Raw genomic sequence first — 23,827 nt, 5'->3', positions numbered from 1 at the left:
CAACATCAATGAAATTCAGCGCAACTTGAAGGATATTGCAACAACATCTATTGAAATGTCTATTCAATTCAATTTTATTTATATAGCGCCATAACAATACAATTGCCTCTAGGCGCTTAACAGAGCCTAAACCCCCTTAGTGCATGCACAATGGCAACAGGGGCAAGAAAAAAACTCCCTGTTAGGCAGGAAGAAACCTTAAGCAGAACCACGGCACATAAGGGGGGACCCATCTGCTTGAGGTCGGCCGGGTGGAGAAAGGAAGGTGGGAAGGGGGAGGGTTGTGTGGCAGAAGGGGAAGGGAAACAACAAGGGTTGTACACAGCCAGCATTTGGTCGCTGGACATAGTATGCATACAGACATCCGGTGGTAAATACATGATACAGGCAAGACCAGTTTACTGTACTCATAGGGTTACCGTAAAAGGGGTAAGGGAAGTAGGGACAGAGAAACATTTCAGTGGTGGCAATAATGTATATTGTATATAAATGCTAGCATAGGATATGGGGTAGAGTAAGTGTACGGCAATGCAGTGGCGGTGGGTGCAATTGGCCGAGGGCTTCTCCAGGTAGACCAGGTGGAGAGACTACAGCAGCGTCCCATGGCGGAGATGGTCTAGATTAGTAGGGAAAGAAAAGGAAGAAAATGAGTGGGTAGAGTTCAGCTGTCCATAGATGAGGAATGGTGGGGGTGAGGAGCAATGTTTCCACTTCCATCAGCGATTGGAACATGCTATGAGGGAGAGAGAACATTTATGTTAGTAGACATCAATTTCAGAAACAGATAGGGAGATACATTTGGGTAGAAGATTTAACAGTAGGCAATTTGGCTATTTTATCATTATCGTTATTATAGGCATAAGCAATATGATATGAAAGGAGAGAGAGAGAGAGAGAGAAAGAGAAAGGGAGAAGATAATGCTGGCATTTATCATTTAGTTTGGTAGTGTACATATGGAGGTATCAGTCGTAAGCTTTAGGGTCGCAGGGTACACAGCAGTGCCCAATTGGCTGGTGACAGTTGCAACACGCGCCGTAACCCAGTTTAGGGTAAAGTCAATTTAGGCACCAAAACATCTTGCGAAAACAGGCAGGCATCAGAATGTGTTTTAATGAGCCAACACCCATACACAACTTGCACCCTCCATCTTCACCCACCAACTTAAAGTTACATTTCGGGTAACTGACACCATTTAGTTCACTCGCCATGCTGCGAGGATCCCGCTGTCTTCCTGTTGGTCGGGTTGAGTTGGAGGCTGTGTTTTGATTTCCTATAGTTAAATCTGAAAAAGGTCCCCATGGTAGGTCAAAGAGAGTAGGACAGGAAGGAGACAAGAGGGTACGAGGATCATAGGTTACTGTACTCCGACAAACATCTGTCCAAGTGTTGTGCAGTGACTTCTAAAATGCATGCTGCAGCCCTGTGCATATATTGTGGTTTTACCTGTTTATTTTTTGTTCAATACCGACCCCCCCCCCAGTAGAGAAGAGCAGACAGCATTATTGAAATACAACATAGTCTTTTATTGTTGTTATTGATAAATGTCACTCTCCAATCTCAGAAAAAAGAGCATAATACATCATGAAAAAAAGACACTATAATAACAATTATTATTACAATAAAATATATACACAAAACTTTTTTTTTTTTTTTTTAACCCAAGTTTACATGGTCTCCCTGAACTTTCTACACGAACATGAATTACAAAAAAAAAAAAAAAACATACCGACCTTCCCTTTATATGCATATCTGGCATGTACCAGATGTTTGTTAATGGTTTAACTGGTTCATTAGTTAAATTGTTCTTGTATCTGTACACAAACCTGTCATATACGTATGTGGTGCATGCATGCAACACCACCAGTCAGAACCTCCAAAGTCACTTCAGAGAGACCTTCCCTTGCTCTTGTGAACGATGGGTCAAAAACTTCAGTCTCAACCTGCTCACCAGTTGCGCTCCGTCAACAGGAATTTGACCTTAGCTCGTCAGTAGGCTTACCATTTACATGCGTCTCTCCATAACTTACATAAGCAGTGAACACACTGAATTCATAAGACGGGTTATTTCTTTCTAATTCTCTTCATTTTTAAGGATACGATCGCTGTCTACGCAGTAGCGCATAAGCAAAGCTTCCTCGGTCAGTAATATTGAACCTATCCAATATCAGAGCAACATATCGATGCTCCTGTCACAGTTTTCCCCTTCCTGACCAGCAGAGGGAAGCATCATCCCAAGCTTTAATTCGCAATGAGAGCTCACTGGAACGTGCATCTTTTCATCACTACAAGCGCAACATTATAGTGAACTGAACTGACTCCATCACACGTCAAATAATAATAAAAATATATATAGTCACAATTCAATGTACATCGATTTCTGAAGTTATAAATAGATGTTTCTGTAGAACTATACATATTCTATCTGATACCCTATCTCACGTTCTTTACTAGAAATTACTACCACGACCAAATAAAATAAATCACTTGAGAATTATTTCTTATTGTAGTGTTGACAAGCATACACTTTTAAAAACTTAGTTTTTCACTTTTCACCGAACCTGTAGTGTACAGAGGCTCCAAAACGACTTGTTTCAAGATCACTGAATTTGGTAGACAGCCATGGATTTTTCCTTCTTGCTGATTAATCAGCATATTTAAGAGCCTGGAGTAGAAAAAACAACGACAAAACAAAAACAGAACTGTAATTGGAAACTTAATACATTGTGTTCTTCATACGTCTGACATCCAAATTTTGTTTTTCTGAATTGCTGTCAGGCGAAATAAAAAAAAATCTAAAATTTGGACGAGAAAAAGAACGAGACACAACGTGAAATAAAACGAAAGCTATGCACATTTGATCACTCGCCCTAACTTCCCTTGAAGGCATTCCATAAGACGAGTCTTGATAAGACAGCACTCCGTCTTGGGAGTGAGTAGGCTTTCAAAAGGGGTGATACCCAGTTTTCAAGTAAAATCACAGAAACAAAACACATTTTAAAAGAATCACAGCCCATTTGCGTAAATAAAAATACCATTAAGCTCGTAATTATAGTTGTTAGAAAATATATACTTTTCAAAATAATTATTACATAGAGAACATATAATTAATAGGTCCCTTTCAGGCAAAGGGGTCACATCTGTTCTTCTTACAAGTGCACCTTACAACTAATTATAAGAGTTAAGACCAAAAGTCATCTCGACATCATTTTTATCCTGCAGGAGCCTTCCTTTTCTAGAGACAAGAGACGGTTATGTAAGTAAGGAGCCATAGACAATTCAAAATAATTTAGCAACTAAACGCTTTGAGTGGATGCTGTTGACCGATATCTGTAACGCCTTTATGAGATATTTTTTGGGCTGAAGTGACTCACATATAGAAACGCAAAGTGCAGAAAGCGTCCTTCAAAATGCAATAAACATCAAATTAAAAATAGAAAACAAAACTCTTCCTGAATATCTGAAACAAACAAACAAACAAGCAAACAAAAAAAAACATTTAAAGGCAGTTCATCCAAACCAAACCAAAGTGTTGAACTAGCAATGAGATTTGACAAGCTGCTAATAGCGTAGTAGAGGTAAATCAAGAGCGTATCAGACCGGTTACCAACCGTCGTTGAGTCAACTGCTCCAACCGCTTAACTGCTTTGTAAAAGGTCATGTATCTTTCGTGTAGCTGCTCATCAACGGTGTCTTGACACTCAAATGCTAATGTGTAAAACCAGCTGCAGATGAAACAGAGTAGCTAAGACAGAAGCTTTACGTTTTTGGGAAATATCCGCTTGCAGATTTATGTTTGGCTGACAACGTCATAGTCAATGTTTTCATCATCAATCATCATGGTAAGTAAATTATAAGTATTTGGAAAAGCCTTTTTTCGAAATGAGGGGGGAAAAAAAGAAAAACATTTCTTAGAGCCCACCAACAGTTCTATTGGACATTGCTGTGATGGAAAGGCACATAAGTCTTGAAACGTCACACACATACCCCATGCCATCACCAAACAGCTCAGCTAAACAGGCCATTCAGGTTAGGTAGGTAGGGGTTGGAGAGGGGGGGGGGGGGGTTGCAAGCATTAAAGATCTCCAAGGTTCCATGGTGGTGGTGGTATGAAAGCTATAGCCTCTTCACCCCTCAAACAAGGCAACAAACAAGGCAACAAACAAACAAACAGGAAGTGGGAAACCTGGGATTCATCGTGAGGTGAAGAAGTTGTAGACAACACCAGTCTCTCCTCGACCACCACCCTTGGGTGGAGAAAGGGATGTGAGGCAGCTAAAGGAGAGATAGCGGGGAGATGCGATTGTGTGTGTGTGTCTGTGCGTGTGTGTGAGGTGTCCACATGTTTTCCGGCTTATCCTGTCTTCTGTCCCAGAAAGCCTTCAGTGAAGTAGCAAGGGAGAGAGACGGAGAGATAGAGGAGGGAGGAGAGAGAGAGAGAGAGAGAGTGGGAGGAGAGAGAGAGAGAGAGAGAGAGAGATAGAGGAGGGATGGTAACACACATTGTCGTTCCGGCCCGGAGTCCAGGTGTGTGTGAGTGTGTGTGTGAGAATTTGTGTGTGTGTGTGTGTGTGTGTGTGTGTTTGAGGGGGCTGGAGGCAGTGATGTTTGTGTGTGTGTTCGAGGTGGTTTGGAGGGGCAGAGGTGTGTGTGTGTGTGTGTTTGAGGTGGTTTGGAGGGGTCATACGAAGACTTTTGCGAGTGCGTCGGCCCCAGCGCTGCCGATGAAGCACTTGGTGGGGTGGAACGCCACGGCGTGAATGGACTCCTCAAACTTCTTGCGGTGGGCGGTGAACTCCTGGATGCACGTCTTGCTCTCCATGCTCCACAGACGCACCGAGCAGTCATGACCTGGAGGACACACACAGGTTTGGGGTCAGCTACCTACTTACTCACTTACTCACTCACTGGGCAGTCGTGACCTGGAGCACACACACAGGTTTGGAGCCAGCTACTTACTTACTCACTTACTTACTTACTTACTTACTTACTCACTCACTCACTCATGGTGATCTCTGTGTGCGTACTACACAAAGGGTACTGAAAACTACCTACTCACTCATGGTGATCTCTGTGTGCGTACTACACAAAGGGTACTGAAAACTACTTACTCACTCATGGTGATCTCTGTGTGCGTACTACACAAAGGGTACTGAAAACTACCTACTCACTCATGGTGATCTCTGTGTGCGTACTACACAAAGGGTACTGAAAACTACCTACTCACTCATGGTGATCTCTGTGTGCGTACTACACAAAGGGTACTGAAAACTACCTACTCACTCATGGTGATCTCTGTGTGCGTACTACACAAAGGGTACTGAAAACTACTTACTCACTCATGGTGATCTCTGTGTGCGTACTACACAAAGGGTACTGAAAACTACCTACTCACTCATGGTGATCTCTGTGTGCGTACTACACAAAGGGTACTGAAAACTACCTACTCACTCATGGTGATCTCTGTGTGCGTACTACACAAAGGGTACTGAAAACTACTTACTCACTCATGGTGATCTCTGTGTGCGTACTACACAAAGGGTACTGAAAACTACTTACTCACTCATGGTGTTCTCTGTGTGCGTACTACACTTCGGATTCCTGATTACTACTTACTTACTCACGGTGTTCTCTGTGTATTAACTACTCCTAGGGTTACTGATCACTATTGCTGTATGAGAATAAGTACATAAAGAAGTAAGCATGGGTTAGAGGGGGACAGGGTCATTATTTCGCAAATTACTTCTTTCCTTCCTGAATTTCCTTCTTTCTTTTTTTTTTTAAATCACACTTTGAGTCGATGTTCTGTGTGGCCATTACTGATGCTTTATAAAGTAGAGTTTCACAGAGGCACTGAGCACTCAGGACCAGGGGAACAAGGAGGGGGTATTTATTTGTACATTTTAAACTTTTAAACACTTTTAAAAATCACACCTACTTTGGACATTTCTGTGTGTGTTTATTATGTCTACTATGATTACTGGTGCTGCTGTATAGTTATAGCATATGTGGCTGTGGCAGCACTGCATGAGGATAATGCTACTGGTCAGGCATGCATACCTTTTTGATTTTCAATCTCATTTTAAATCAGTTTGACTACATTTCAGGGGCGTCTGAAGACCAGAACAACTAACCTTCAAAACCACATCATTACTGCAACACCACTATAGGTCCAGACGTATTTTAAATTCATTTTACAAAAACAAAAAGACAAAAAACCTTTCCCACACCTTGAAGGGCCAATCTGACAGTATCTTTATCTTTCACTCAAAAGACATTTAAGTTGGACAGATGCCTTTTAAGGCCCCTGATCTCTAAGAATCGGTAAGAATAAATCCTACTTTGCAGCCATGGGAATATAATTAGCTGGCTAGAGTCAATTTGGTAATACAGCAGGCAGTCGAGGAGCCAAATACCCAGATGCATTAGGCAGCTCCAGCCAAGCCATTATCCAACTGAAGTGAATACAGAGAGGGAGAAAAACACAAAGGATGGAGAGAAAGAAAGAGAGAGAGAGAGAGAGAGAGGAATGGAAATTGGATAGAAAAAGAGAAATGGTGAGAGAGTGACAGAGAGAGAGAGAGAGCTGAATGAACATTGGATTAAAAATAGATAGCCAGATAGAGTGATGCAGAAAGAGAAAGCGCGGAGAGAGAGAGAGAGCGAGAGAGAGAGAGAGGGAAAGACCACCATCTGCTGTTTCTGTTTGAAGAATGAACAGACACTAGGACCACTCATTTCTTTAAATCCCCTCGCTCTGTGACTGCCCTACTTTCGATCTTTCTCACCCCACACAGGCTACCTGTGCCCCAGCAGAGAGGCCCATGTCGAGCTGTTCACCTCTCATAAGTTCTGGATGACCTGGCTTCAAAGGTTTACCGTCTAAAACGGTGTTTGTGGGTAAGTATGATCAGCTGGACCTAGTTACTGTTCTGGCACAGGTTGATGCCGATGGTGTTTCAGTAAAAAAAAATCAGTGGTTCCTTTGAGTAAATCATAAGTATTCAGTCAATATGACTTTCACATCATTTGCACAGACACAGGTTGTACTATTATATAGTGTATTGCACAGACACATGATATCATCAGTGTGCCTAGGGCAAAGCGCACACGCACACACGCACAAACACACACACAATAATAATGTCAAAACCATGGACATATTCTGTCTTGGAGCGGAGTGGGAGTCAAAAAGAGGATAATACAGAATAAATTATAAAGTAATAAAATCTTTCCTGACTCACTGCCAGACATGAAGTACAGGCCATTGGGGTCCACGGCCAGGCTGGTGACTGCATCCAGGTGGGCCACCATTGAGTGGATCAGCTTGCCTGGAACAGGAGAAGAACACAGTGGCATTTCAAAATGGTTTGCTATCAATCGTACGCTAGTCTCGTGTAACACATTAAAATGGCAATAGTCATACACCAGACTTACATTAACATCAACACAGTAAAACATGTCCAGAAATAACTATGGTGACGTGAACTCAATATGGTTGGGAATGATTTAGTAGGGTCACAAACCTCAGTTCCGTGACCATCCTCTGGCTAAGTTGTTTTGACGACTGATTTGACTTCTATAAACCTTTTATAAAAAATGTAGCCCCCATGTCCCTCGCAAAAATTTCGGCATTTTTTGCTGGAGGGCCAAATCAAAAATGGCAGCAGGGCCTATTTTGTAAAAGTAACTTTTTTACCAGAGCACCTAGAATAATGTATGAATACACTTTTTGTGTTAAATTGACCATATGGATTGTGATTCTGGCATAATTTTGACATTTAGACATCATCTTGACCCCGAAATCCAAGATGATTACATGATATGACAGTCTGACAAGTTTTTTGATGGAATATTAAAAGCTAAATACAGAGAGCACACAGAGCCTTGTGTTATTACAATGTTGGAAGAAAAATTAAGTAGAGTGTGAAAGAGGCATTGGCTACACAACCTCTTGTTGCTATTGTTCCATTTTCTGAACTATAAAATGCTCTTTGCATCTAACCCAGATATCCTCCTTCGATGAGTTCCTGTATTGGCTTGGTGTGTCACCTCTGACTCATGCCTGTTATTAGATCTGAGACTTTGGATCTTGGATAGCTGAGGGTGGAAGGGTCTGCTGCATGACGGGTGGGCCACTGTGTGGCCCTCCAGACGTGCCGTACCTGTGTTGTGTATATAAAATAACCTTAAACAATATAAAAGACAAGGGTTGTAGTGCCCCCAAAGGTAAAAGCCTTACTGCTGAGATATGCAAGGAATTTTGTTTTGCATCATTCTGCATATGCAAAAGAAAGAACAAATTAGTTTTGTGTTGTCGCATGTATTCTGACAAAACAATTATAATATGGGATGGCATTGCCTTGCCTCTTGCGTGCCTATTGTTTTTGCATTTCTGGTAATAAAATGATATGATGTGTCTATCTTGAATTACAGTATTTTAGTACTTTTGAGAAATGTATACGTATGTTACCTCAATCTCATGTAGCCTATGACATGAGTGGAGCAAGGACAACATTGACATCATCACAGGAGGAGTCTTTTTGGAGCATACTGCTTTTATTGACAAGTACACTGAAGAAAAGGCAAATTCTTTCATTAAGCATTGGAATCATCTTGCATGTAGGCCAAATCAAATGTAGAGAAAACATACTGGCCAAAGCCATCTGTCAACCCCATTTAGAGAGGAAGAAGAGGCTCTGTAGAGAAAGAATATGAACAACACTGTGGTTACTGTAGTTACTGTGTCTTCTGTCTCATAAGGGTTGTACTGCATTGGGAAAAAAGCTGGGCAATATGTCACTTCTGAGCATCTAGGATGCGGGGATAATCCTTACTGCTAAACTCAGAGGACTCCCAGCTCGCACAGAACGAGTTCCACCTGTTCAACTCGTCTGGGTGCCCCCAAAAGTCCGCCATGGCACTCCCAATGTACATTTGGTGCCGGTTATGTCCCTGCTTGCAGAGCAGTACACCGTTGCTGTGGAAACGGGTTGCCAGGGAGAAGAAGGTTTGCTCTCTGTCTTTGTCTGGGATGTCGGAGAAGTACCTGAGACATACACTAGCTAACTTAATCCCCCCCCTCAGGTTTAGGTTTAGCTTGACGTAACTGTCTGCCGTCTCGGCACCAAAGGTGAACGCCTTTCCACTGGGGGCGTGTGTAACTGTGAAGACAGCAAATGGATCTTAAATAAACAAGAGGACACACATACAGGTAGACATGAACATCAAGGAGGGAATAAAAACATGACAACACCTGACCTATGAAGAAGGTTTGACTGACATGGCTTGTATAAAACAGAGAGTGTTGTTTGATGTAGGCCTGAAAGTGCCACTAATTTAAGATAACAGTTTCTTGTTTAAATATGACCCTTGGGCAGAACTCCTTTTTATGAAGGTCAGTTTAGTTTAATTTCTTCTCCCCACAGAAATACTGTTACTTACCCCTACTTTATCATCATGTTTGACTATCAGGGGAATCATTGGCCTTCCCAGTGCTCATAAATCATCTTGTCTCCCCACTGGTGAGGAAATGGGGAAGCCAGTGCAAACCAAGTCCCTATCGTACTGTATAGGGTTAGGGTTAGGGTTAGTCCCTATCGTACTGTATAGGGTTAGGGTTAGGGTTAGTCCCTATCGTACTGTATAGGGTTAGGGTTAGGGTTAGTCCCTATCGTACTGTATAGGGTTAGGGTTAGGGTTAGTCCCTATCCTACTGTATAGGGTTAGGGTTAGGGTTAGGGTTAGTCCCTATCGTACTGTATAGGGTTAGGGTTAGGGTTAGTCCCTATCGTACTGTATAGGGTTAGGGTTAGGGTTAGTCCCTATCGTACTGTATAGGGTTAGGGTTTGTCCCTATCGTACTGTATAGGTTTAGGGTTAGGGTTAGTCCCTATTGTACTGTATAGGGTTAGGGTTAGTCCCTATCGTACTGTATAGGGTTAGGGTTAGTACTGCATAGGGTTAGGGTTAGTCCCTATCATACTGTATAGGGTTAGGGTTAGGGTTAGTCCCTATCGTACTGTATAGGGTTAGGGTTAGTACTGCATAGGGTTAGGGTTAGTCCCTATCGTACTGTATGGGGTTAGGGTTAGTCCCTATCGTACTGTATAGGGTTAGGGTTAGTACTGCATAGGGTTAGGGTTAGTCCCTATCGTACTGTATAGGTTTAGGGTTAGGGTTAGTCCCTATTGTACTGTATAGGGTTAGGGTTAGTCCCTATCGTACTGTATAGGGTTAGGGTTAGTACTGCATAGGGTTAGGGTTAGTCCCTATCGTACTGTATAGGGTTAGGGTTAGGGTTAGTCCCTATCGTACTGTATAGGGTTAGGGTTAGTACTGCATAGGGTTAGGGTTAGTCCCTATCGTACTGTATAGGGTTAGGGTTAGTACTGCATAGGGTTAGGGTTAGTCCCTATCGTACTGTATAGGGTTAGGGTTAGGGTTAGTCCCTATTGTACTGTATAGGGTTAGGGTTAGTCCCTATCGTACTGTATAGGGTTAGGGTTAGTACTGCATAGGGTTAGGGTTAGTCCCTATCGTACTGTATAGGGTTAGGGTTAGGGTTAGTCCCTATCGTACTGTATAGGGTTAGGGTTAGGGTTAGTCCCTATCATACTGTATAGTCCATGACTTTCCCCTGTTGGGTCCTCCTCAGTCTCGTATACACAAGTCTAAAACCGTGTGGTGTGTATCTGAACATCTGTATGATTGTGAGTATGTTTGTGTGTGTGTGTGTGTGTGTCCTCTTGTTCACAGATGCCTGTAAGCTCACACTGGACTCAAACACAGCATACAGATGTTTCTCTCTCTCTGAGGGGAACAAAAAAGTGACATGAGTAAGCAGCAGCTGTATCCTGACCACCAATAGAGATTTGGCAACTGTGATCAGGTGCTGTGTAGAGAGGGTCAGTCTGGATGCTGCTACTGGGAGGCTGAGTGGAGTGGTCGTACGGATGAGAAAGCAGTGGCATATAAAAGCATGAAGAGGAAAGGGACGAGTGATGACAGCATGTTTGGGCGTAATGACAGGTCCTGTAGTCTGGAATGCTCTGGTGACAGTTACTCTGCCAGGCACAATCATACATTTTTGTACGATTGCACAAACACGAAAATGAAAAGTATTGTTGTATAATTGTGCTGTGAGTCACATGCTTGGATCATGGCTGAGCAATTAATGCATCTGATACATTTGGGTCCTGAAGTGTATTTATTTTGAATTGTGGACTCAAATGTGTTTGTGTCTGTGTGTGTGTGTGTGCGTGTGTGTGTGTGTGTGTGTGTGTGTGTGTGTGTGTGTGTGTGTGTGTGTGTGTGATCAACTATCTCCTAACTGTGTGTGTGTGTGTGTGTGTGTGTGTGTGTGTGTGTGTGTGTGATCAACTATCTCCTAACTGTGTGTGTGTGTGTGTGTGCGTGTGCCTGTGTGTGTCTGTTACGACAGGTAAGCTAGGTGCATTTTGGATTAGATACTTCACTGCCGTGTCCCATCCCATTTCAACCACTAGAGGGTGCATTGCTTTGTCTGCTGGCTGTTCATTGGTAATTTTAGACAGCTAATGTGATCAATGGCGGGGTGGTTGCCGGCTCTCTCCTGGACACTGCGCTGAGTGTTCATCACCTTGTCTGGGAATATTTACCGGGTATTTGCCTTGTGGAGTGTCTATAGGACGTTGAGGACAGCAAGATGTATAATTGAACATGCTCGCACACACACACACACACACACACACACACACACACACACACACACACACACACACACACACACACACACACACACACACACACACAAACAGATGTGTAATTGAACATACACAGACACACATACACACACAGATGTACAGTATAACAGAACATACACACACAAACACAGATGTATAATTCAACCTACACACACACACACACACACACACACACACACACACACACACACACACACACAGACGCATAGTAGAACAGACACACACACACACACACACAAACAGATGTGTAATTGAACATACACAAAGACACACATACACACACACACACAGAGATGTATAACTGAACACACACACAAACACAGATTTATAATTTAACCTACACACACACACACACACACACACACACACACACACACACACACACACACACACAGATGTATAATTGAACACACATTCTCCCATACTATGTCCTAGGAGGTGAGTAAACTCGTCTCCCTCTTCACTCACTCCTATTCCAACACCACTTTGATGGAAGATACTCCAGTTGAGCTTCCTGCTGTCATGTTCCTCCCTTCTTCTCTGTCCAGTAGAGCAGAGAGGGAGAGGAGACATCCAATGAAACTACGGCATGGCGCTTAAAGGAGAACTAATGGCCGTTTTGGATCCAAACAGCCTCCTGCTCATCTGGCCTCTGTGCTCACGGACAGCATCTCCCGCTTCTCCTGCTCTGTCTCCTGCTGCTCTCCTGCCCCCTAGAGGGAGCTCTATGAGGCTGATTCCAAACAGCCCACAGGAGAGTCTGCTCACCCACTTTCTTCTCTTGTGACTGCTTGATGACTTGCAGTGGTGCCAACCCATTTCTCATACCAATTGGCTGTTTAAACTTGATCATGTGTAGTCCAGTAAGATCAGGTAAGATCTCATGGGAAACCACCCTCAGAGGGTTTAATATAACTTGTGAACAGCAGGTCAAGTCAGTGGAGTTCTCACCATGACACAAACTATAAAAACTCATCACTGTAAATCAGTCAGCTTTAACAACACACACACATACAGATATTACACTACAGGGTGTAAATCAGTTAGCTTACTTGATTATATTCCTTCCTATCAGCATTGGCATACTGCACTCTTGGCAACAGCACTGCTACATTAGTGAAGAGAACTCTTGAGCGTGATGTCTCAAAGAGCTTTAGCCAATCAATGTCCAAACAACCTCCAGGTGATCTCCTTTGCTTAGTCTGAAGTCCTATGAGTTGATGTTTAATCCTCCAATACTCTAATGTTGCATTGTGTCATTGCAGTGTCAGTGGACTATGCCCCATTTGTGGAATGTCTCTAGAATGTCGCGGCCAGCTAGATGTATAATTGAACATGCACACACACACACACACACACACACACACACACACACACACAGAGACACACACACACTGATATCAGTTTATTATATTTCATAATTAAATATTCCTTTAAATGAGTCATGTTAGTATAGGTTATATGTATTGTAACTGCTGATACAGTACCTTGTTGAAATAGTAGATGGCAGTAGTATGCTGTGTGCTTCAGTACAGTAAGTGAGAGAGAAATCATGACGTAACACCACTAGAGACTAAACCGAAGAGAAAAAAGGGGGCCATAAGATTACTGCTCCATCAAGCTCATGTCTGACACCATTATCAACATGCTGCTGTCAGCATCATAAGTATTAGGCTAGTTTACAACCTACAAGCATGCACATATACTAAAGTAGCTACTATCACATTAGATTATATTTATGTCAGTGATAATGTAAAATGTAGTTCTCAGGGCAAATTGATTGTGTGAGTGATGGTTGTAATTTAGTATGCGGGGATTAGCATTTTTTGCAAATTCCATTTAAATAAAATAAACCCTTCAATGATAAATGGGTTATGAAAAATTGTCAAATATAACGCCTTTGGTACTTAAGTAACTCCTTGAGAGACCCTCCATTCAATTCTGTTCAGTAAAATGCAGGTGTATGTCGTCTTTGTGTAGACTTAAACCTATTATGTGTCTAAACTATGCCTGTTGCTATCCCTCTGGTAACAGAGACAACAATAACAGACTAAAAAGCAAGTCACTTAGCTAATGCGTCACCAATTTCATAAGGTCCTTTGTAGGAAAGTCTAAAAAGTTGGTGTCAAGTTTCTACAATTCTTCTTGGCAGAATGGTCCAAACCAGGTTGTATGGGGAATGTCGGTACACAGCCATTTTCTGGTCTTTTCCAGAGATGCTCTATTGAGTTCAGGTCCGGACTCTGGCAGGGCCAGTCCAGTACTTTCACAGAGTTTTCCCGAGGCCACTCCACAATTTTCTCGACCTCATGGCTTGGTTTTCACTCTGACATACACCATCAACTGTGAGACCTTATATTTGCATTGACTGCTGTTGAGCCAACTGTGTGAAGTGTTGTGAAAAACACAAACTTGGCATTGAGACATCAGTGGATTTCCAGCTGTCCACTGAAAGCTTCTGCAGCTGTAGGTCACACTGATTAGCCAAAACACATTAAACCATATGAAAGGATAACTTAGCTAAACCTGTGATATAGGATGCAGTCTCTGACAATAGCTTCCAATTACTTTGTTCTATGCTTTGCTGTCTCTGTGTGATTCAATAGACACTGATGAGGTGGTCTGATGCAAATGGAGGAACACTGTGTGACCCTCAACAAAGTGCTTTAGTGAAAGTACAAGGCCCTAAAGACCTTAAAACAATACAGTGGATTCAGATGCAATTTACCTGGTGTCAAATGCAGAGTAGCAGCCAGAAAACACTTATGCTGCTTAATACATATAAGCCATGATTAAGAGAGACTGGGTCAGAGGCAGGTGGCTGCCACGAGAGCACTGAATGATGACTGGTTTAACATTTGACCAGGTCAAACTTTCAGTGCAATAAGAGATCGTAAGTAATCAGTGGCAGTTTTTCAACAGTAGGGGGAGCTCTAATATTCATTGTAAAACTGATTGTTTCAAATCCTTGATTGTGATTGGCTAAATAACCAGCGTCGTGCCTAACAACTCCCCTTACCTGTTCTAAAATCAGCGCAAACCACGGCCTCTTGGGGCTTATTGCTTAATTGTTTCAAATCAGTGAGGTTTGCTTGAATCTATTCCTCTATATCAGTCTTGAATTTTAGTACTTACTCATCAGTGGAGGTGCAGTTTTCAATGTGTGTAAGGCATCCAACCACCTAATGAGTCCCAAACTGAAGAGCTATGTGTCTCTAAAAAATAAGAACCTGACTTCAATGCGTCAAGCGTGGGCTGCATAGTTTTTTGTCTAACTGTGTGATCTGAAATATCAAGTCCATTTATTGACCAGTGCTTCTAAATCAGAAGCATGTCTTCATGAGTGTGTAGTTAATAGAGGCTAGAGAGGTTAATTAGACCAGTTGTGTCTCATTCAGACACTCCACATCAAAGACACAAATAAGGATATGTAATATATGAACACATAGAGGCTTTTGGAGGTGTCTCATTACAGCAAACCAATGGATGTATTCTAAATGACCTGTATCTAGTTTAAAACTGTGTTTAATTCATAATAGAACTTAGATCAAACACCAAAATTGAAATATGAAACACTGGATGAGCATCTTAATGTTGACCTTTTGAATTTAAGTGGCTTTAATGAAATCAGTAATTTAAATGAGAAATGTGACTGATATCAGCCTGTGGAAGCATTTCCAAAGCCTAACTGGTCAATAAACTGTTAAACGTTAATATGTTGTCATGGTGGTAGATTTGTCATTCATACCTTTTTGAAAATTCAAGAAATCATAACCCTCCATTCTGCTGCCCAAGAAAATCAAGAGAATATTAAATGCATGAACACAATAGGCACTTTCTACTTAAAGGCAAACAAATAAAAACATCTACTTTGACTACTTTTATACTATTTCACAGTCTGCATTTCTGATCCAATACACCTTTTGTCAAATCCTCTAGTCTGTTCTGGATGTGTGTGTGTGTTCTCAATCACCTTTGGAGTTTGTAAACCATCCTGGCTCTTTAATTTTGAAACAAACATAGTGGCTCAGACAGTAGGCCTACTCCATGCAGTATTCTAGCCAATCAACATGTTGCTTTAGGAGCATGGAGAGTAGGGGCAAAGATATTATATATAATGGCTAGATGTCTTACGGCGGAGTCTAGAACGTCCGCACAGGTCGGCCATCTTGAGTCAGTGAAGCGTTCTGGCAGGATCAGTGGTACCTGATGTAAGGTCAGTGATCTGCACAAACTCTATCACTCTTATTTCGCTGAAATCTTGACGGATTTGCATATGGTTTGGTGGTAATAATTCTGGATGCTTTTTGGATATATTTTAGAAAATAACACACACATAAAACGGCATAACTACATCTCTCATGTTTGTTTATAACAAACCAAACCATTTAAAAATCGGTTGAAAATTGAGAAAGTTATGGTTATTTAAAAAGTACAGTACATACCACTACCAACACAATGTTATGGGTGAGCGAGCTGCCCTGTTTCAAGATGGCTGCCATGTGCGGACATTCAACTCCATCGGCCAGAAACACGGGTGAGACATCTAGCCTTTATATATGATATCTATGAGTGGGGGTATAATCTGATTGGCTGTTGAGCTCAGAAATCAATAACCTGTCATCAGAATCGTGGACTCTGCCTTTACATCAAAATAGATCTTAAATAGAACAGCAAAGTTGATATAAACCACTGCTGAAAAAGTAGGTTAATGCTGATAAAAATAGATCTTAAATAAAGTGTAATTTAATAGATTGTTTTTGCGTGAAAACACCACATACAGACATGAAAAGTTATGTATGTAATGCTGAATCCTGGCTGAAATCACGGATCTTGTTCAGTCAGATAGCTTTGTGCAGGCGCTTTGTTAGCATGATATGAATTTTAAGACAAAACTATTCAGTGAAAATGTTTACTTTAGTAGATGAGGGGGGAGGGGAGACAGTCATGCCTGAAGAACACACACACCTCACACACACACACACGCGTCACCGCAGGTGTGGTGAATGCAGGTACTAAACCTGTTTAACTAGATAGCAATAGATAAATACCAGGAAGAAAAAACAGTTCCGTCATTTAGCTTTACTGGGTTTCGCAATGAGCTTGAGACACAAACACATTCAGCGGTACAAGTAAGTCTGTGTTATACTGTAATACCATAAGTGCAACTGGTGGTGGGTCTACAATTCATCTGCTTCTTAATCTAAACTGAGTCGATCTGTGATGTTGCTCTTGATAAGTTGAACCGAATCATACAGACCTTTCTTCCTTGTGTCGGACTTCATTTTATTTTGAAGCTTGATATTTCATCTTATTAAGATACACAAAGAAGACTGAGGTAAGAATGAGTGTGACATCTGAGGTGGTTTTAGATTTCATGACCTGGCAAGTCTCTGAATGGGTCCTTGAACGACAGCTTTATTTTGATTTCAGAATCACGGTAGGCTGTAGGGATGCAGTGATACAGTGGGCCCATGGTTCATTATGTTTCACATTTTTTGAGCCACAGAAACGCTACGGTTTTGGCATCTTTATATTCAAGAAAAAAATTAATTCACCAATAAACTATTTATGAACTAACTGACAAGACCTGGCTTCTGCCTGTACAGTGAGTTAGCTTTCACTTGGACTGGATGTCCAACTAGGGGGTCTGTATCAAATTTATTTTCAATTTCTCTCTGTCATATTTCATAAAGCTTTGCTGCTGAAATGTGTGTGGGAGGAGACATTGTAACAGTGTTCAAGAAAATGTTTACTTGAGTAGTTTGAGGGGGGAGGGGAGACATTCATATCTGAAGAACACACACAACCTCAGTTGTTGTGGTAATTTGTATTCATGCGTCACGGCAGGTGTGGTGTTATGCAGGTACTAAACCTGTTTAACCAGATAGCAATAGCTTCACATTAGATAACTACTTGGAAGAAAAAACTGTTCCGTAATTTAGCTTCACTGGGTTTCGCAAAGAGCTTGAGACACAAAAACATTCAGCGGTAAAAGTAAGTCTTTGTTATACTGTAATACCATAAGTGCAACTGGTAGTCAAACTTTATCAGTGCAATGAGAGATTGTGAGTTATCAGTGGCAGTTTTTGAACAGTAGCTGGAGCTCTTATATTCATTGTTTCAAATCAGTGAGGTTTCCTTGAATCTATTCCTCTATATCAGTCTTGAATTCTTGTACTTACTTATTAGTGGTAGAGCAGTCTTCAATGTGTGTAAGACATCCAACCACCTAATTAGTGGTAGAGCAGTCTTCAATGTGTGTAAGGCATCCAAACACCTTATCAGTGGTGGAGCAGTCTTCAATGTGTGTAAGGCATCCAAACACCTTATCAGTGGTGGAGCAGTCTTCAATGTGTGTAAGGCATCCAACCACCTTATCAGTGGTGGAGCAGTCTTCAATGTGTGTAAGGCATCCAACCACCTTATCAGTGGTGGAGCAGTCTTCAATGTGTGTAAGGCATCCAAACACCTTATCAGTGGTGGAGCAGTCTTCAATGTGTGTAAGGCATCCAACCACCTTATCAGTGGTGGAGCAGTCTTCAATGTGTGTAAGGCATCCAACCACCTTATCAGTGGTGGAGCAGTCTTCAATGTGTGTAAGTGTTAGATAAATTATATTAAGACGTTTATATGGATGTAAATCCCATCATATTAAAAAAGGCAGTGTGCACAATGGAATCACCTAAAGTCCTTTATGAATGCAAGATGAGAATAAAAGGTTAAAAGAAGAAATCTTAACCAGGCTTATTAAAGAGAGTCAAGATTGGATTCATAGCATATAGCCTATCCACAATGTGTTATGGTGTTTGTGATTATGAACCCAGCTCTATAAAGGAGGGAGAGAGTAGACTAATAGCGCGTGTATGAGATGAAAGCAGTGTGACAGACCCGAGCACAGGGTGACAGTCTGTATGTGGGGGTGTGGCCACACAGTTTAGTCAAAATCAGCGTTCAAAGACATAAGGGTTTATTAAGGATGGAAGATCATCACTCAAACCAACACAAAATGCAGATTAGGAAAACCCAATTACAAATCCAATGCAAAAATGTATTAATAAAAAAAAGTTAAGTAAAACCTGCTAATCGTCTAATCAAGCAGAGGACAAAGTTCAGCGCACATTATTCCCATTCACATACCTGACAAGGAACTAACCTCAGTTGACAGAACAGGTGAACACAAAGAAAGGTGGCCAACACCATTTACCACAAAAGGGGTACACAAAGTAATTAAAGTGTCCTAGCCTCCTAAAGTTCTTTCAATCAGGTGTGTGCATGTTTGCATTTTTACAAGTAGTCTGTATGCGTGTGCGAGTCTTATGAGTTTCGCCCTGCGACTGACACAAGGAGCAAATTTTTTCACAATATTGCTTGACATTTTCATAGTAAAGATAACTATTTTCTGTACAAACACTGATTTTTCTTTTTGTTCGATAACTTCACTGGTATGGCTTGGTACAACGTCTATTATTTTGAAAATCCAGTCTATGAACACCACTAGGGGCGTCGGTTTTCACTTTTTACATAGGAAGTTGCTATTGCTCATTATCAACGCAAAACATATAAAAACGAAAGTAGATTTGAGTTTAGCAAGGAAGGTTTTACCGGAGGACGATTGCATGCAAGAACCTATCCGTAGTTTTTCATTGAGGGTAAGCATAATTAGTCAAAGTTACTGTTGTAATGTATACTAGAGGTGGTGATCTCGTTTCGTGGACTGAATATGGAAGATTAAGAGGTTAGTAGTCGGAGATGACACAAAAGTTTTCACGGACTTGATGGGCCTATATGCGTAATGCCACGCTGTAGATTTGGCCTTCATTTGAATACCACACTTTCAGACTTAAAGGTGCAATAAGGATCAATAGCTATTCGCTAAAGGTATGCTAGCAGCTAAAACTAACGAAATCTCTTGAAATGTGCTGACTTTGACATTATGACAAACTAGTTATTCAACGACTGTCCTTACACAGTCAAACATCAAGCAAGTGCAACACAAGACTAAGCAAGACGGCAAATAAGCTACTTACTAGATCGGCAGAAGGTAAACAAGTCAGGTCGGCGGGCTGCGGCAGGCGAAACTACAGAACGCAGTTATATGCCTATCGACCCTGCTATGCCAATGGCACCGACGCGATTTTCCATATTAAATGTCATTGTAGCGCCCCCAATTTTTTTAAAGCTGTTATTTTAAGGTTAAACTGCTTATCCTAACCCTAATCCTGAAGCATAATTGTTGCATAATGCACCTTTAACTCTGGTTTGCCTTGACTAAAGTCAAATAAATGTACTATAAATATAGTCTATTATCCAAATCCTTAGACTCCGCATAGATCATCCGCAGTTGTACTAAGTAGCCTAAATATGAACATTTAGGGAAAAAATGGCTTGAAGACTAGGAAGTGACATTTTTGTCAGTAGGTTTGTAGGCCTATGTAATGACACATATTTAACAAGCACGTAACTGTTAATTTGTAGGCTATATGCCCATTGTAACCTGTCTTGTAAAAAAAAAGGTTAGTATAATTATTTTGGTCAAAGTTCAACTCTTCCGCTGTAACATGGGGTTAATGCTCCATTCAAGACGATGGCAAACTAACAATGGGAAGCTCGAGACAGGTGCCTCGACACTGGCTGTGTCGGATAATTTGTCATGTCATCTTTTTCTAACTACTCATAACTTTTCCGTCGAGGTCAAAGATGTGAAATAGAATTAATGGACTAAGCCGAAAAGACAACTGCGGTGCTAAGAGAATCCCACTTCACGTAGGTCTACGCTAGGCTACTCATTATCCGAAGTTGTTATTGACGTTAGCTCATAAACGTAAGGAGGGGAAGTGAAAACATAAGCCCCTACTCTCTCTCTCTCTCTCTCTCTCTCTCTCTCTCTCGCTCTCTGTCCCCTCCTCAATCCTGTTTTGTGCCTGTGCAGCGACTACGTCTACATCAACTTCACCACAACTACACTTGTATTTCCCGGCCCTTTGTGTCTCTTCTGATAATTCAGAATGGCAAATCATACGTAGTTACGTCCGCATGCAGGTTTGAAAAATCTGTTGTAGATCACGATGGGCTCGGACCATTCACTTCATTCACTTCATTTATCTTACGGTGAGGTAGTAGTAGGGCTGGGGGTAAACGATTATTTTATAAATGATTAATCTGGCAATGGTGAAAACAGTGTTTCCTTGAACCCATGACAACCAATATTACGGTTACAAGTATCCAAAGAGTGGCTAAACAAAGGGGCTTCTCTTCCCCTCATTTTGCATCGAGGAGAACAGAATTGCATCACCCTGGTAATGTTCCTGGCCAATGAAACACTGCCATCTACTGGATGCTTGTGTTAGAAGAGCCACAGTTTATGGTTTCTTGAAAGCAAGTTGTGTTGCAAATCTTTTTTCCTTTTTGAAAGCTGCCAACAATGCAGGGTCGGAGATCCCATTTCATTGCAGGGGGGTACAATACATGGGAACATTTCAGAGAGTAATTCCGGGGGGGGGGGGGGGGGGGGGGGGGCATGATAAAAATTGCTGTCACGAGAGTTGGCATAATTTAGCTGCTAAATACCGAATTCTCTAATAACAGTGACAAACAGAAGAGCCACAGTTTATGGTTTCTTGAAAGCAAGTTGTGTTGCAAATCTTTTTTCCTTTTTGAAAGCTGCCAACAATGCAGGGTCGGAGATCCCATTTCATTGCAGGGGGGTACAATACATGGGAACATTTCAGAGAGTAATTCCGAGGGGGGACATGAAAAAAATTGCTGTCACGAGAGTTGGCATAATTTAGCTGCTAAATACCGAATTCTCTAATTACAGTGACAAACAGAAATTCGACGTCAGCTTTAAATTCTCTTAACGGCAATACATGTCCTAACACGAAATATCTTCTCAAAGACAAATTATGTTGAAAGTTCAAACGCAAACCAAAGCTCTTCAAGGAGGAATTCAGCTGCATGCAATTTAATGTCTTCTCTCGTGCCCTGTGCAGCCGTGTGAAGTTCATGAACCGTCCATTGAGTTAAAACTAATAAAATCAGGTAATGTTCCCGTGATAAATCTCCAAGATCTCCACTGGTATGGAAGAAAGTAGTCCAACCAATATATATAGCACTTGTTGTCTCTCTACATCTCACTTATGGTGTGTCGAACTCACTACTGATTTTTGCTTAGCCTATCTTGATCTAATTCTTTTTATTCAGACATTACATAACTTGCATGACCAAAAATATAAATTGTCCAGCGAAATGAATGTAGAATGGTCGGAGCAAAGCCTCATGGGGAATGCCTTTATCCAGTGAACGTGGGAAGATGACTGAGCGGCTGTCAGAGAGAGAGAGCAGGTGAGAGAGAGCCGGTGAAGCGGACCTGATGGAAACAATGAATGTAGACATATTCTCGTATTTATTATTATTTTATTTGTTTAAATCCCAGGAAGTCTGTAGAATTGAACCAGAAACGTGCACATACGTAGAACCTATTCAGTCTTGTTGGTCTGAAATAAAACATTGAAAAAGCAGAGGTGAGGCACTTACTACCTTTGCCTCAATGATGGGGGTGTGCGATAGCCCACCGGTCGGGTTCATACTGGTACTGCAATCTCACAATCTCACAACCTGACGTGTACTGGGCAGATTGACTGGAACAGAGCTGTAGCCCCGCCCTTTGGAAACAGCATGTGAACCGAACCACTTTGAGGAATAGGGGGATCATGGTTTTTCAACACTTAGAAAGCACTTAACAATGATGAGATTACGCTCATGAGCACTCAGAGCAAAAGTTACAAATGGATTGCTGTGGTTTTGCAAGTATGAAATGACTATTGCAATAGTTTTTTTTTGCTCATTCACAGATTAGAATTTACAGTTGAAAACCAACAACAATTACAATGAGTGTTTCTGTGTTAGTTTGCCGTTTACAAAAGCAAAGCATACTCTGCACCTACTGTATTTGTATTTTAGACAATTATACCTTAATCATTTATTGTGTACTATCACCTCTGATACGTACATAGACATAAACACACACACACACACACACAAACACGCAAAGAGACAAACACAGACACAAATAGAAAGAGGGAGAGTTGTGCTAATTCAATTGTGCTTTTAACAATTCCTCATGAAAAAAAAATCTTAAATTTTTTTAACATGAACTACCCCCCAAACATCTTGCCTTTTTGAAAGCTGGCCCAGCCTGACCCCAAGCATCCAGTTCGTAGCGGACTAACATCCAGACCCCACAATGACGGCAACTCTGAAGGAAGTGCTGAGAAACACTCTTGACAACCTCACGGGGAACGAACTTAAGAGGTTTAAGCACTACCTTCAGGACAGGGGCCAAATCGCATGTGGAAAGCTGGAGAAGGCCGACTCAGATGACACTGTGGACTTGATGGTGCAGGTGTACAGCACAGAAGCTGGGGACGTCATGTTGACCATTTTGAGGAAGATGAACCACAACCAGATGGCCAAAGACTTGGTGAAACATCTGGAAGAATGTAAGTGTGTATCTCACAGTCTCTGATGAGGCGCCTGTTTGTGTATGTAGGAAGAACCACATGTGTTCCTTGTATCGGTTTTTCACTCTCTCTTTGACTTTCTCTCTGCTTACTTTCTTTGTGACTCTTTTTTTGTTTAATTTCATCTGTTTCATTTAATCTTTCTCTCCTCCTTTTCTTCCTCACCAATTTTCTCTCATTCATTCACTCTTTGTATCTCTTCCCTCCCTGGGTTTATACGTATCTGTCTCTTTGTTTTCTTTCATCTTTCATCCCCCCTCTCCAACTCTCAGGTCTGGGCAGAGTGGATGGTGGGGTCCCTGCTGACTCTGGAGGGCCAAAACAAGAAGGGGGTAAGGACCCAATGTCGGCGATTTCACATTTGGATCCAGCGCATATTAGCTGTAATACACAAACACAAACACACAGCTATATTACACAAACTTTGGTGTATTTATGATATTTCTAAGTAGGTGAGACTTGGGGATTCAAACGTGCTGAACAGGAAAAAGAAGATAGTTTTTACTTAAAGTTTGAGTGTAAAAGACGTTAGAGAAGAGTTGGGTCTTCAGCTGCTTTGGGAG

General features: G+C 41.5%; 1 protein-coding gene across 1 annotated transcript in view; it reads left to right on the top strand.

Annotated features, from left to right (window-relative positions):
• Nucleotides 1–23,827, top strand: part of LOC308368863 (NLR family CARD domain-containing protein 3-like) — a gene marked incomplete at both ends in the record, with an annotated part of 150,130 nt that overhangs the window by 105,910 nt on the left and 20,393 nt on the right. The gene's annotated exons all lie outside the window — the stretch shown is intronic.

Source organism: Sprattus sprattus (genome assembly GCF_963457725.1).
Source record: "Sprattus sprattus genome assembly, chromosome: 1".
In the NCBI taxonomy this organism is placed as follows: Eukaryota; Metazoa; Chordata; class Actinopteri; order Clupeiformes; family Clupeidae; genus Sprattus; species Sprattus sprattus.
Note: the sequence above shows the minus strand (reverse complement) of the source record. Positions and strands in the feature narration are given on the sequence as shown.